This window comes from Lactuca serriola, chromosome 6 (genome assembly GCF_051521515.1).
Source record: "Lactuca serriola cultivar US96UC23 chromosome 6, Lser_US96UC23_V15, whole genome shotgun sequence".
Lineage (NCBI taxonomy): Eukaryota > Viridiplantae > Streptophyta > Magnoliopsida > Asterales > Asteraceae > Lactuca > Lactuca serriola.
In genome coordinates, this window is record NC_136413.1 from 193,256,777 (window position 1) to 193,273,760 (window position 16,984).

At 37.9% G+C, this 16,984-nt stretch overlaps 1 long non-coding RNA gene across 1 annotated transcript; it reads left to right on the forward strand.

Moving 5' to 3' along the window:
• The first annotated feature begins 15,574 nt into the window (after positions 1-15,574).
• On the forward strand, positions 15,575-16,498 carry LOC145059332 (uncharacterized). The gene is made up of 2 exons (XR_013686735.1): positions 15,575-15,716; positions 16,012-16,498. It is a non-coding gene; the product is annotated as an uncharacterized LOC145059332 (long non-coding RNA).
• The last annotated feature ends 486 nt before the right edge of the window (positions 16,499-16,984 follow it).

The window sequence follows — 16,984 nt, forward strand, 5'->3', positions numbered from 1 at the left end:
GGACTTAAATGCGATAAGGCCTCATGAATTAACAATAGCATATACATACATAACAAAATATAGCAACCAAGTTTGATACAAGTCAAATTAAATACAACGAACAATAACTGTTTTTGGACATGCTTTTCCACCCCAAAACATTGAAAAACCAAAATAGAAAGAGTCATGAATACTCACAATGATACATGAAGGTATTTGTGATGCCTTGAGCTAACTTCCCTCACGTCCTACTACCGATTCCCTACGATAAGTTTACACACTAGTAAGTCTCTAGTCGAAAATCTAACACTAGTATACTTAATTTCTATAATAGAATTATGCCAATATTGTGTCAAAATTAGGTTTTGTATAAGTTGCAAATACTTTTCTGAAAATTCAGATTTCCATATACCAATTGACTTATTAACATTTGCAACCGACAAATCCCATTTTGTATTATTGTTTGAAATGCATTTTAGCACTTTTGGAAGGGCTTTACAAACTAAAAATCAAAAACTAAATCAAATCAGTTCTAAAAATTTCCTAAACTTTACATTTCAGTTTTAACTATAATTTAGAACCCTCTTGTATTTTTTTCATGATTTTTAAATATGTTTAACCATTTTCCCACCATTTAATTCCTTGAAAACATCATAAAATATTGAAAAATAATAAAAAATAAAAATTACCAATCTTTTTGTAAAACTGTTATGCAATGTATATAAACTGGAAAAAAAATACTCAAATTGATTTTCAAGCAGTTTAACCTGATTTTATGATTTTTGTGTATTTATTATAATAAATATAAAAATAAATAGGAATAAGTTTATAAAATTCTCCAAACATTTGGTGCCACTGTTATTTAACATATATAAGTTGGAAAAAATATCGAAGATGGTTTTCAAACAGTTTAATTATCTTTCTTTGTTTTATTCATTTAAATAAGAATTAATTCATTAAAAAATATTAAACAGTAGTTAAAATTCACTAAACTTTTTATTTATGATTTATGTGTATTATAAGATATTCTGATTAAGTTGCATAATTTTTGGATAAGTGTAGCTATTTTTCATCTATTTAATCCCTTAAATATTCATTAAATCGGGAAAAATAAGAAATTGTCTTGGAAAAATCTAGAAAATTGTTCTTGGAGTCGTTATGATGTCTAGAAGATGCAACAATTATGAAATATAACTTTGGAAATTCATAACTGTATTTTTCTATTTATTTCTCTTCAATATAAATAATTATAAATCAATAGAAAACAACCTTAGAAATATATACAACTTCATGAAAAGTCTTTACTATGTGCATAGGTGATACCAAAATTTTACCAGAATTTATTAACCATAAAAAGTATTTGACAAAACTTCAAAAATGGTCCCTGTGGTTTTCAAAAATATCAAGTTTAGTCCCTAATTTCAAAAAACCTCACAGATGGTCCCTGTGGTTTCAAAACTTTTAACAAATGGTCATTTTTTCTAGCTCCGTTAACATTTGACCGTTAAGTGAAAGACATTTCTGTCATTTCACCACCATAGGGACCATTTATGAAGTTTTGTCTTATTTTGTAAAAAATAAAGAAAAAAAATATAATTATTTAATATTAAAGGGCCTACCCTCTCTCTCTCTCTCTCTCTCTCTCTCTCTCTCTCTTCCCTTTCCTTCCTGTTTTTCTTTACACCGACCAAGAAGAGGCTGCCGACCATCGGATTTTTCCCATACCACCTTTCGAGCTCACCACCATTGCGTAGCACCCTTCCCTGGTCATTGTTGTCTTCCATCCATTCCCACAGTCCCGTTGTTGGGTTAAATACCGAGGAAGAAACGAACTCATTGAAAAAACAGGATCGTCGGTCTCGGCAATAGATCTTCCACACCAAAGCTTTTCTACTTCCTGTGTGTTTTTTCCCTTCTCGAATTGATGAAGACGATGACCACAGCCCCTATTAGATGTAACCTGTGAATACAAACTTGTAAATATGATTGGAGGAAGTCCAGATGAGTCCATTCAGGTGAATACTCAATTCACGATATCTATTTCCCGTTCTTCTGTATGAAAAAATTGAAATTGTTAAAATGCCCAAATGTTCTAGGTAGAACAGATTACTATCATGTAACTCAATTTTGTATTGTTCCTTGCTTGTTGCCATTGTTGGTGTTGTCTAGCCCTAGTTATATCTGGCTAACAGCTTCAAGTTGCCTAATTCATTGTCTTTACAATACAGATTTGTAGATGGTTCTGCATCTGGTTATAAAACTGGCGGTGGTAGAGAACGGGTCGGTGAACAGTGGTGTATCGTGGACAAAAATTCGATCTTGTTAATGAAAGTGGACATCAGGTAATTAAGTTTTGTCATATAGATTGAAAATTGGGAGAATAATGGTGTATCGTGGTGCTTCAATCATGAAATTCCCCCTGACTGAAGATTAATTCAAGAGAATCGATGCAATTGAATTCACCATAAAACAAGATGATGGAACTTTATCCTAGAACTTACACAAATAAAACATTGTTCTTGCTGGTGTTTGACGAACATGGAAGATTCCATTGTCGGCATCACAGATTCGACGGAGGAGGGTGGAGGAGGTTGGGAAAGGTGAGGCAACTCCGATGGTTGGCAACCTCTTCTTGGCCGGTGGTGAAGAAAAACTGGAAGGGAAGAGAGAGAGAGAGAGAGGGGTGGGGCCCTTTAATATTAAATATATATATATATATATATATATATATATATATATATATATATATATATATATATATACAAAATAAGGCAAAACTTCATAAATGGTCCCTGTGGTTGTGAAATGACAGAAATGCCCTTCACTTAACGGTCAAAGGTTAACGGAGTTAGCAAAAAGGACCATTTGTTAAAAGTTTTGAAACCACAGGGACCATCTGTGAGGTTTTTTGAAATTAAGGACTAAACTTGATATTTTCAAAAACCATAGGGACCATTTTTGAAGTTTTGTCAATGTATTTTATATGAATCATTGCTCTATTTTCTTGCAAAAACTACAATACATCGAGAAAAACGAGTTATTTTATGAAAATTTCCAGAAAAGCTTATTTTGTTGTTTGGATTTTGGGAAAAATCGGATTTGAGCATAAAAGAAGTTTTAGATATTTATTTATGAATAAATCCTTTATGAGCATTCTTAACAATGTACTTTGATAATCAAGCCTTTAAGCTTGCTATTCATCACGTGCATTATGATTTGAAGACCATGAATTATGTTATTCAAAATGATGTTTCTAAATGAAAAACTTGAATGCATGTGGTTTTGGATCTTTAAAACTTGTAAAACTCAAGTTGATCGATTTGATTTAGGTTTTGATAATTGGATTTCACCTTCTAACAACATGCATGTTGTTTTTGGATGAAATCCTACCACCGTCATCATCAAATTCGACATGCATTGTAACGCCTGTGTTTCCGGGCTTGCCATTTTTAGCAATGTAATAGTCTAGGTTAACCTTTGTAACCCGTTTTGAAATAATAGAAGTGTATTATTTGAGTATTATGTGTTTTGTGCTTAATTGCTTAATTATGTGGTTTGAATAATTAAGAATAAAAATAAGCGTCAAAATTTAAGTGTAAAATAAACTTGATATCTTTGGTTAATGTTGTAGTAGTTGAAACGAGGTTTCCGAATATATATAGAACGCCCAAATCTGACTTCGTGTGAGGAAGTTATGATTTATTGAAGTTTCGGCTTAGCGGTGTGCAGCCCGAAATACTTGATTTGAGATCGAATGGTTTTTAGCCGAAGCAATCTAAATGAGGATCGAAGGCCTCGTTGTTGGTATCGAAGCGATAAAAAGTAAGGCGAGAATGGACATCAAACGAAGAAGTTATGAATTTATAACGAAGTTTTTCTGTCCCGACTTATTAAAAATAAATAATAAAAATAAAGTTAAAATTAGCCGACGGAGTCTAAACGAAAGTTGTAGAGCATAGTCTCACCTTCGCGTGGATATAAAGAACGTCGAAAACGGAGTTCGTATGAAGAAGATATGAATTTCCGAAGTTTGTTAAATAATTTGTATTTAATTTTAATTGGAAAATCCGGCATTATCCGAAGGGGAGTCAACAATCCGATCCAAAGTACGCCCCGCGTACTCGTGTACGCCCCGCGTACACCGAAGATGTCGACACTCGCAGCAAGTGGCTTCGGATGACGAACGCAGTGACGAATTCGGACCAGTACACCCCGCGTACTCCGAGGCTCCAGCCTCCTATAAATAGGATGCGAGGGCAGCCGATTCTTTTGTTCATTTTCTCTCTTCTCTCTCCCGTTTTGCATCGTTTTGCGTGCCAGAAATACCCCGAAGCCCCGGTATCATACTCGAGCCCCGAGGCAAGTCCCGAGATCCCGAAGATCCCGCGAAGTGCGGTTCCCGAGCCGAAGCTCTGCCCGCGAGAAGTTCGATTTTTGTGAAGATCTTCCAGATCTGCTGAGAATTACTACTTCTGCAAGTCGTAGTGCTGTCCGATCATCTTCTGATCAAGTGAATGTATACTACCTTTCATAAACACGATAATAATACAAGTATGGTTTGAGTGTATTAAGTATATTGTTGTTTATATGTGTGAATGTGTATTCATTTTCTTCTATCTCATAGATATGATTTATTCTCTATGAAATACGTGTTATGTGTGTGTGTGCCTCATCTGTTATGTGGAATATTTATTGATTAAAGCATGCTATACAGGTTTTTAAACTATGTATAAAAATGTATATTTTATCTACTAATATGTTGGGTAGAACATGGGTAGATAGTTGGTGTGTAATAAACAGATGAGAGGCCTCGTTGTTGTTTGATTTAGTCATCTAGCGGAGTTTAGATGACGACCACGGACTTTTCTAGATAGTCTTGTGGAAACATTAGCAGGTTCGCCACCTGTAGGTGTTAATGAACTTGGGTGTTTATTCGCTGTACTCCACCCCCCTCATGGTTGCCTTATTTGACTTATATTGCTGAGGAAACCCCGAAGCATGTGTTGTCGCCCCGATGAAATATTCTTAGACTAGGTCCCTTGTGTTAGTTATTTTTAGGGACATAAAGTGAGAATAACGGGAATGGGTAATTGGGTTATTGTTGGTTGGTGGAAATTAAATATGATTATTTATTGTGGGTTGAAAACCCTATATGCTCACCAGGCTCCCAAGCCTGACCCACTCAGTTTTATTTGTATTACAGGAAGTGGCGCGAGGGCATAAGATGGATGAACCATCAAGTTGTTTTGTTTACAAGTCTGTATATGTATATATTTGTTGAATGACTTGTAATGTTATCGTTTATGCTTATTGGTCTGTATCGGAGCATGACACCCTGAGTTTTGATTATATAATGAAAATACATTTCTTTTATGAAATGCTTTGGTAAACATTGTTTTATCATGTTTTGTTTTTGGGAACAAATTCCGCAACTCTTTCAAATCAAAAGGATTTACTCTGAAATTATTTAAAAGCATAAATGAAAATCGATCTTTTCTGGCCGAGATTTTGGGGATGTCACAGTTGGTATCAGAGCATTAGTTTAAGCGAACTAGGAATTTGTAGGATTTCTAGACTTAAAGTTAGAATGCTAAGTTGAATTTTGAGATGTGTGTCTGTGATATTTTAGACACGAGCACTGGTTTATTTTAGGAAAGTTGCCTAAATGCTTTATGTGCTAAATGTTATATATTGCCATATATGATATTATTTGTTCGGATCTATGGTCTGTTGCCGACCGGATCTAGAAACCTTATGTGTGTAGGATTCTAAGCGTACGTCTACGATATTAGAACTAGCATGTAAACGTTTCGGAGTGATAAGGATGATTTGAATATCTATCATGATTGAGGATCTAATTTCACCTTATTCGGTGTGTAGATCAAAATGGTGAGAACAAGAAGTGGATTTGGAAATGCTGACGAAAACAGGAATCAACCACCAGTGATTGAACAAGTACCTGTCGTAGCAGCAGCACCTGAGCCAATAACCATGGCTGGTGTGCAAATGATGATTCAGACGATGTTGGATCGTCATATGGATGAAACTAGACGGTTGCTTCAACAGAATCGTGAAGAACTGTCAATTCGTGTGGAGGAGCCTGAATTAAATGAAGGGCACTCGGAAGGTGGAAACTTCAGTGGGTCTGTTGGTCAAGCCAACCCACCGATAGTTAGGCAAAACAACCATGATGGAAGGAATGATAGAATGGGATGCAAGTACAAGGACTTTCTAACTTGCAAACCATCGACCTTCAATGGAAAGGAGGATCCGATTGGAGTTATGGATTGGATCTCCGAAATGGAGTTAGCCTTCATGACTTGTGGCTGCAGAGGCAAGTTGCAGACTATCTATGCAGTGCGTCAGTTTCGAGGTGGAGCCGTTCGTTGGTGGAACACTCTAGGGAAGACGTTGAGCCCTAATGTGCCATTACAATTGTCATGGGCAGAATTCTTGGCGCAGTTCAAGCGTAAGTTCTGTTCGGCTCAAAATTTATTGGAATTGGAGAACAAGTTTCTGACATTGACGAAAGGCAGCATGTCAGTTGATAAATACACCAATAACTTCACCGATAAGATGGAGTTTGCTTTGCGCATCGTTCCAGATGAGCTGACAACGGTGGACCGGTATGCGAAGGGACTCACATGGGAGTATGAGGTGCCAGTACGTCAGGCACATACTCTAGAGGCAGCTATTTGGGCTGCCAAGTCTGTTGAGAACATGATTAAGGGGAGAACCACCGACAAGGTTGAGGTTGGTGAGAAAAGAAAGTTTGAGGGAACATCTGGTTCCGGTAAGAAGGGCAAATTTTCGAAATCTGATTCGAAAAAGTTTGGAGGAAAGGGAGGCGAAGCGAAGTGGTGTGATAAGTGTAAGAAAAAGCACTTTGGGAAATGTAGCGAGGATGTAACCTGCTACAAGCGTGGGAAGGTTGGACATTTTGCCAATGAGTGTCCGAACAACAAAAGGATGTGTTTTGGTTGTAATGAAGAGGGGCATATTTTGAAAGACTGTCCGAAGAAGAAGGAGGCAGCTAGGCCCAACATTCCACCAAAGCCAAAGGCGAGAGCCTTCCAGATGACACTTGAGGCTGCGAAAGATGAAGCTGATGTCGCTTCAGGTACCTTTCTCATTAACGAATTACGTGCTCAATTTTTGTTTGATTTTGGAGCCAACTACTCCTTTATTTCGCATGAGTTTGGTAGAAAACTAGCCTTGCCTGTTGATAGACTAGATAATATTTTATTAGTCGAAGTTGCTAGTGGCAAGTTTGTACCTGTTAGCCATCGTATGAAAGACGTCTTAATCGACCTTAATGGGAATAAGTTTCACAAGGAATTATTGCCTATCGAGCTTAATGGTTTCGACATCGTTCTGGGAATGGATTAGCTTAGCGCCAATGATGCCGAAATATTGTGCAAGAAGAAGATAGTTAAAGTAAACCCGCCTGGGAAGGATTCATTTATGGTGTATGGGGACAAACGCAGAGTGAATTCTGGAATCATTTCTCTAATGAAAGCCAGAAAGTGTTTGACCAAGGGATGTACATCATATTTAGCATTCGTGATTGATGCTAAGAAGGAAAAGAAGGTGATGCAGAGTATTCCAGTGGTGTGTGATTATCCGGAAGTATTTCCCGAAGATCTTCCTGGATTACCACCTGATAGACAAGTGGAGTTCAGAATTGACTTGTTACCAGGAACCACGCCAATAGCAAAAGCACCTTACCGATTAGCACCGACGGAGATGAAGGAGCTAATGATGCAACTTCAGGAGTTATTGGACAAAGGTTTCATTAGACCTAGTTCATCACCCTGGGGAGCTCCGGTGTTATTTGTAAAGAAGAAAGATGGAAGTATGAGAATGTGCATTGATTACAGAGAGCTGAACAAGGCAACAATAAAGAATAGATATCCGTTGCCGAGGATTGATGACCTATTTGATCAATTGCAAGGTTCGAGCTATTTCTCGAAGATCGATCTTAGGTCAAGATATCATCAGCTAAAATTAAGAGAGCAAGATATAGAGAAGACTGCATTCAAAACGCTATATGGACACTACGAGTTCTTGCTTATGTCGTTTGGACTAACCAATGCTCCGGCAACATTTATGGATTTAATGAATAGGGTTTGTAATCCGTTCCTTGATAAATCCGTGATAGTGTTCATAGACGACATTCTGATTTACTCGAAAAGCCAGGAGGAGCATGGCAGACACTTGCGAGAAGTGTTAGAAGTCTTGAAGAAGGAGAAGCTGTATGCAAAGTTCTCTAAGTGTGATTTTTGGATTCGTGAAGTCCAATTCTTGGGTCACGTGGTCAACCAAGAAGGGATAATGGTTGATCCAGCAAAGATTGAAGCTGTGATGAAGTGGGAACAACCGAAAAGTCCCATGGAGGTCTGAAGCTTTTTAGGATTTGTCGGATATTACCGAAGGTTTATCCAAGGCTTTTCTTCGATTGCTACTCCATTAACAGCTTTGACCCACAAAGGAGCTACTTATGCTTGGGGTGATAAGCATAAAGAAGCATTCGAGAAGCTAAAGAAGAAGCTATGCGAGGCACCGATACTTTCTCTACCCGATGGAGTTGAAGACTTCGCTGTCTATAGCGATGCGTCTGGGGTTGGATTGGGTTGTGTTCTGACCCAAAGAGAAAAGGTGATAGCATATGCGTCTCGACAGCTGAAGGAGCATGAAAAGAATTACTCGACTCATGATTTGGAGTTGGCAGCGGTAGTTTTCGCTCTGAAAATATGGAGGTATTACCTCTATGGCACGAAGTGCAAACTTTTCACTGATCATAAGAGTCTCCAATATCTCTTTAATCAGAAAGAATTGAATATGAGGCAACGACGCTGGCTAGAGTTACTTAAAGACTATGACTGCGAGATACTTTACCACCCCGATAAAGCTAATGTTGTTGCTGATGCTCTCAGTCAGAAAGTCAATATTGAAAGGAAAGTCCAAGAGCGTTGAGAATTGAAGTTGTCTCGACTATTTTGGAAAGTATAAAGAAAGCTCAAAGCGAAGCTTCTGAAAAGAATGACCGAAAGGAGGAACGTTTGGGCAAAACGTTGGTGTTCGGTGTAAACAGTCATGGACTGAAGGTGTTCCAAGATCGGATTTGGATACCTAAGACAGGAGGAGTCAGAGATCTTCTGATGGAAGAAGCTCACAAGACCATGTACTCGATTCATCCTGGTAGCACTAAAATGTATAGGGACCTGAAACCCTACTACTGGTGGCCGACGGTGAAGATTGATGTTGCAAAGTATGTGGCTGAGTGTGTGACTTGTGCGAGAGTCAAGACACAACATCAGAAACCGTACGGGAGTTTAGAACCATTGCCTGTGCCTATGGGTAAGTGGGAAGACATTGCTATGGATTTTGTCACTAAACTTCCCAGAACAAAGAATGGTCACGACATGATTTGGGTGGTCGTTGATCGATTCACTAAGAGTGCGCATTTCATAGCAGCCAAGGAGAAATGGTCTATGGAAAAGCTTGCGAATTCTTACGTGAAGGAAATTGTGAGGCTTCACGGTGTTCCGTTAACGATTGTATTGGATCGTGATAGCCGTTTCACCTCAAGGTTTTGGAAAAGTCTACAAAAGGAAATGGGTACCAAGTTATGTTTAAGTATAGCTTACCATCCGCAGACTGATGGTCAGAGTGAAAGAACAATACAAACACTTGAAGATATGCTGAGAGCATGTACCTTGGAATTCCTAGGTAATTGGGATGAACATTTACCATTGGTAGAATTTTCCTATAATAATAGTTTCCACTCGAGCATTAAGATGGCACCTTATCAAGCTTTGTATGGACAGAAGTGTCGTACGCCGTCTTGTTGGCTTGAGGCTGGGGAAAAGCAGTTTATGGGACCGGAGATGGTCCATCAGACTGCTGAAAAGTTGAAAATAATTAGAGAAAGAATGTTAGCAGCTCAAGATCGTCAAAAGAGCTATGCTGACAAGAAGCGAAGACCGATGACTTTTGAAATTGGAGATTCGGTTTTGCTTAAAGTCTCTCCGTGGAAGGGACTTATAAGATTTGGTAAAAGGGGAAAGTTAAGTCCAAGGTTTATTGGACCGTTTAAAGTTCTTCAGAGAATTGGGAACCAAGCTTACAAGCTCGAGCTACCAGAAGAACTGAATGGAATTCACAACACTTTTCATGTGTGTTATTTGAGGAAGTTCACGGGAGAAGTTCCCGACATAATTCCAATCTCTGAATTGAGAATTGATGAGAACAAAAGGTTGATTGAAGAACCAGAGGCAATTGTTGACCGAAAGACTAAGAAGTTGCGACGCAAAATGGTTGGGTTAGTGCTTGTCCGATGGAAACACACGAATGGGCCGAATCTCACCTAGGAGACGGAGAGTGACATGTTGAGTCGCTATCCGCATTTGTTTGTTGATGTGTGATTCCGGGGACGGAATCATTCTAAGGTGGAGAGAATTGTAACGCCTGTGTTTCCGGGCTTGCCATTTTTAGCAATGTAATAGTCTAGGTTAACCTTTGTAACCCGTTTTGAAATAATAGAAGTGTATTATTTGAGTATTATGTGTTTTGTGCTTAATTGCTTAATTATGTGGTTTGATTAATTAAGATTAAAAATAAGCGTCAAAATTTAAGTGTAAAATAAACTTGATATCTTTGGTTAATGTTGTAGTAGTTGAAACGAGGTTTCCGAATATATATAGAACGCCCAAATCTGACTTCGTGTGAGGAAGTTATGATTTATTGAAGTTTCGGCTTAGCGGTGTGCAGCCCGAAATACTCGATTTGAGATCGAACGGTTTTTAGCCGAAGCAATCTAAACGAGGATCGAAGGTCTCGTTGTTGGTATCGAAGCGATAAAAAGTTAGGCGAGAATGGACGTCAAACGAAGAAGTTATGAATTTATAACGAAGTTTTTCTGTCCCGGCCTACTAAAAATAAATAATAAAAATAAAGTTAAAATTAGCCGACGTTGTCTAAACGAAAGTTATAGAGCGTAGTCTCACCTTCGCGTGGATATAAAGAACGTCGAAAACGGAGTTCGTATGAAGAAGATATGAATTTCTGAAATTTGTTAAATAATTTATATTTAATTTTAATTGGAAAATCTGGCATTATTCGAAGGGGAGTCAACAATCCGATCTGAAGTACGCCCCGCGTACACCGAAGATGTCGACACTCGCAGCAAGTGGCTTCGGATGACGAACGCAGTGACGAATTCGGACCAGTACGCCCCGCGTACTCCGAGGCTCCAGCCTCCTATAAATAGGATGCGAGGGCAGCCAATTCTTTTGTTCATTTTCTCTCTTCTCTCTCCCGTTTTGCATCGTTTTGCGTGCTAGAAATACCCCGAAGCCCCGGTATCATACTCGAGCCCCGAGGCAAGTCCCAAGATCCCGAAGATCCCGCAAAGTGCGGTTCCCGAGCCGAAGCTCTGCCCGCGAGAAGTTTGATTTTGTGAATATCTTCCAGATCTGCTGAGAATTACTACTTCTGCAAGTCGTAGTGCTGTCCGATCATCTTCTGATCAAGTGAGTGTATACTACCTTTCATAAACACGATAATAATACAAGTATGGTTTGAGTGTATTAAGTATATTGTTGTTTATATGTGTGAATGTGTATTCATTTTCTTCTATCTCATAGATATGATTTATTCTCTATGAAATACGTGTTATGTGTGTGTGTGTGCCTCATCTGTTATGTGGAATATGTATTGATTAAAGCATGCTATACAGGTTTTTAAACTATGTATAAAAATGTATATTTTATCTACTAATATGTTGGGTAGAACATGGGTAGATAGTTGGTGTGTAATAAACAGATGAGAGGCCTCGTTGTTGTTTGATTTAGTCATCTAGCGGAGTTTAGATGACGACCACGGACTTTTCTAGATAGTCTTGTGGAAACATTAGCAGGTTCGCCACCTGTAGGTGTTAATGAACTTGGGTGTTCATTCGCTGTACTCCATCCCCCTCATGGTTGCCTTATTTGACTTATATTGCTGAGGAAACCCCGAAGCATGTGTTGTCGCCCCGATGAAATATTCTTAGACTAGGTCCCTTGTGTTAGTTATTTTTAGGGACATAAAGTGAGAATAACGGGAATGGGTAATTGGGTTATTGTTGGTTGGTGGAAATTAAATATGATTATTTATTGTGGGTTGAAAACCCTATATGCTCACCAGGCTCCCAAGCCTGACCCACTCAGTTTTATTTGTATTACAGGAAGTGGCGCGAGGGCATAAGATGGATGAACCATCAAGTTGTTTTGTTTACAAGTCTGTATATGTATATATTTGTTGAATGACTTGTAATGTTATCGTTTATGCTTATTGGTCTGTATCGGAACATGACACCCTGAGTTTTGATTATATAATGAAAATACATTTCTTTTATGAAATGCTTTGGTAAACATTGTTTTATCATGTTTTGTTTTTGGGAACAAATTTCGCAACTCTTTCAAATCAAAAGGATTTACTCTGAAATTATTTAAAAGCATAAATGAAAATCGGTCTTTTCTGGCCGAGATTTTGGGGATGTCACATGCATAAACATGCATGTGAATAATCTCAAAGAAAAGTGTAGAAGAGTGAAAAAATGCTAGAAAACATGAAATTTTTGAAAGAAAAGTAAAGAAAATATAAGGAAATTACTTTTTACCTTGAATATCAACTTCAAATGATGAAGATTTTTTAGTATAATGAGGGATATTTTCTGGAAATTTCATGGGTTTTGGAGCTTATTTATAGAGGTATAGAGTGGGGGTTTTAGAGAGAAGAAAAGAGAGAAAAGAAAGATTTTATCTCTTTAGATAGCTCATCTCTCTTGTCATCTCTTTGGTTTATACTCCATCAAAATTGTCCACCAAAATATAGAGATGTTTATGAATTCATGAGTAACCGAATGCAAAACTCTTTCGTAGTTATTATGCTTTTAAGTTCGTCATTTACAGAGAAAATGAAGAGAGAGAAAAGTTGGAGGTTGAGTGAATGGGAAGTGAAAATGGTTGACTTTTGGAGGAGAAATGAGGGGAGAGAGAGGGAATCTGAATTTTGAAGAGGAGAAATGATATTTTATTTTATTTTATTCTTTTATTTTTTTATAAATATTTCTCGATGTGGGACATCGAACTGCTAGCAAAGAGAGGTCGAATCCTTAGTGAAGTAAAAACATTAACCAAGTTTCGAACACATGGGTCATATTCCCATGTTAAAATCTTGAGAAAATTACACGGATGGTCCCTGTGGTTAGGGGTTACTTGCACGCTTGGTCCCTAGAAAGATTTTTTTTAACTCGGAACGTCCCTAAAACTTTAATTTGTTACCCGCCCGGTCCCTCTATTAACTTCTTCGTTTGTTTAGCTGTTAGCATCCCCCACATCAGGGGCATTTTTGTCCTTTCATCTTTGGATGGGCTTAAATGTAAATTTCTTTCATTTGTGCGTTTGATTGGGCACGATCAGATGAAACAGCGACAAGGGCAAAAGATGAATGAAGAAAGTAACAATCGGGAGGATCCGTTGGTGACTGATCGACGACATCGGTGAAAAAATGGAAGCAGCAGGTGGCTGCTGTCGCCGAACGAGATGGCGAGGGGTGGAGACAGACTCCTCGTCGTTTCCCCCTTTTTTTCTGATCCAACAGCAGGTAATGAGAAGGGAGGAAGAGTGGCAGTCGATCGCCGGCGAGCTTCTCCTGGTTCACTAGTCCTGTCGCCGACGACAACTCAAAGGACGAGAAAATAGGAGAGGGAAGTACCTTGCCTGAACGGACTGAATAAGGAAAGGGGAGGGGTCCGGTGGAGTTTAGCAGATTGCGACTTCAGGGGTGCTGCTCCGATCGAGACGAACGGATGAAACAATGACGAGGGAAGAAGATGAACGAAGAAAGTAGCAATCGGGAGGATCCGGTGGTGACTGATCGACGACACCAGTCAAAAGATGGAAGCAACAGGTGGTTGCTGTCGCCGACCGCGGTGGCGAGGGGTGGAAGCAGACTCCTCATTGTTTCCCCCTTTTTCTGATCCGACAGCAGATAATGCGAAGGGAGGAAGAGTGACAGTCGATCGTCGGCGAGCTTCTCCTGGTTCACTAGTCCTATCGTCGAAAGCAACTCGAAGGAGGGGAAAATCGGAAAGGGAAGTACCTTCCTGAACGGACTGAAGAGGGAAAAGGGAGGGGTGCGGTGGAGTTTAGCAGATCGCCACTTCAGGGCTGAAGAAATTTACATTTAAGCCCATCCAAAGATGAAAGGACAAAAATACCCCTGATGTGGGGGATGCTACTAACTAAACAAACGGAGAAGTTAATAGAGGGACTAGGCGGGTAACAAATTAAAGTTTTAGGGACGGTCCGAGTTAAAAAATCTTTCTAGGGACCAAGCGTGCAAGTAAACCCTAACCACAGGGACCATCCGTGTAATTTTCTCTAAAATCTTTATTAATCCAACCAAGCTAGTACTTATGGTCATGTTCCCATGTTAAAATCTTTATTAATCCAACCAAACTAGTACTTATATCATTGTCCACAAAAATTTATTTATATTATATGTAGAAAAAATATATATTTTTAAGTATTTACGAAAAATCGGTTCGGTTCTCTTTCTTTCGATTTTATAATTTTTTTAAAAATGAACCCAAACCGAATTTCAATTTTAAAAAGTCAAACCCAAAACCAACCATTGCGGTTTGGTTTTGTTTTTTCGATTTTTCGGTTCCGGTTTTAGTTGTCCTCACCCGACCGGCAATAATAATATAGCCATAGTGGCGGCAAGCGAAAGTAGTGGAGGCAAGATATTGCCAGCTTTTTGTCCTGGGGAGGGGGGTTCTAGCGGCAACAGACTGTCGACGCTATTCCAATCTACAAATCAACTGCCAGCCATTGGATCCATCACACGGTCAACGAACAACGTTATTGCCAGAACGAAGCACAAAGATCGCGGTTTACATACTATAAAAAACGGTGACGCAATAGCGGTGACATTAAACATGTTAATTAAATGTCGCCGCTAGAGGTGGTGTCGCCGCTAAAAGCTTCGCACATGTTGAGGAGATTTCATGTAGTGATGTAGTGACGTAGAATTTGATTAAAACAATAATGGAATTTTGTAACCAACCATTAGTCACCTAATGAACAATAAATATAGGCACCCTATTTTGAAAAACCACGACCATTGTTGGGTTTTGTACTAGCGAATCGAATCCTATTCCACCAATGTATCCATGTAGTAGTCCCATTTACACACATGGATGCCACATCGTCGAGGTAACTGGTTGTTGTGTCGATTTGCAACCAAGAAAATTAACCATATACAAAAATTAGTATCCGATTTTAGGTCTTGTTTTGTTTAAAAAGGAATTGGTTTTTTCGCAAACTAAATCAAAATACAAGGATTTTCGGACAATAACTCTTTTCGATAATGTTCTCTCCATGACATGTCAATAACTTGTAGTTGTCTTGTCGATAATGTTGTATCCAGACTAGTCAATAACTTCTAATTATATTTTTGTTTTAGTTAACAATTCAATGTTTTGGTAAAAGTATATATCAACGCTATAAATGCTAAGTGGGTGCTCTAGCTTTTTCTATTGGGATATTATATATATGAGATGTCTAAAAACTCAACTAGAGATATCTAAGAAGAAGAGAGAGAGAGAGAGAGAGAGAGGGAGCGCTCCAAGCTCATGGCAACGACGGCTCTACTTTTAATTATTCTCTTCAATCTTCTCTTCAAAGGTGATTACATGATTTCTTGCTCATCCGTCGTGTGTCGGAATTTAAGCTTTAGTGATGAACGAACTCCACACAATTTTTTTTTTTTTTTTTTACATACAAACAATAACGTTGGTCTCATTAATTTTCATGTGCTTAAAGATTTTTATTATGTGTTAATTATCCGATATTTCATAATATAAATCAAGGCAATAATTGATTAAACGTCTCATAGCTAGGCAATTCCCATTTGATTTGTTTATATGTTTACACATCGATATCGATGTAACATGTCCCTAGCTAACCACTTGCCTTTTAGGTTTCTGTCAATGTGAATTGAAAGATATAACAGTGGGGACAGAAAGAACTTCTGCACTGATAGAAGGTAAACAAGAATGGAAAGTCAGTTTTATAAACACATGCAAATGCCCACAGCAAGCCCTTACAGTCTCTTGTGATGGTTTCAAGACGGTCGAGAAAGTTGATCCGGATGTGTTTGCGCCGGTCGGGAATAATTGCACTGTCAACGGAGGCCGCCCAATCGCTCCTTTTGCGACTGTCCAGTTTCTTTATGCTTGGGACCCTCCTTTCATTTTCGTGCCAGTTTCCTCTCAAGTTAACTGTGAAGGGGCGTTTAAGTAATTTGCCACTCTATTTGATCGATCGTTCGTAATCAAAGAAGTAGTTTCTGGTTGTATTTATCTTTTTGTTTATTGTTTTTTTTGTAGAACTAAAAAGACGTGTACATCTTTTTTGTCATGTAAAGTAATGCTTTCTGTTAATAGAATGTGACATACATTTGTTTTTGTTTGTCTTATAATATTAGGTGATATTGATTTTGATAGCTACCCTTTTAAAAAAGAAAAAAATCTATTGGCATGATTGTGGATATATTATTTGGAAGTCAAAAACTAACGTTAGATTATCTGTTAAATTAAAACAGTATTTGGAAACACATGATGTATTCTATATGTTCTAACTACACAAATGATCTTAAAACTTTAATACAAAAGAGTGACTATTTATAAATACCGCTTAATCACTAATTAATTAAATTTAATCTCCCATTCATAGAACCTCTAACTTTATATATAATCTTTTCTAAATAAAGTTTGACATGATTTTGCGGTAATGTGAAAGCTTTAGTTTTTATAAGTCATGACAAACTATGTTATTTGTAAAGTAAAGTGTGACTTAAGGTGTTAGTATATATATATATATATATATATATATATATATATATATATATATATATATATATATATATATATATATATATATATATATATATA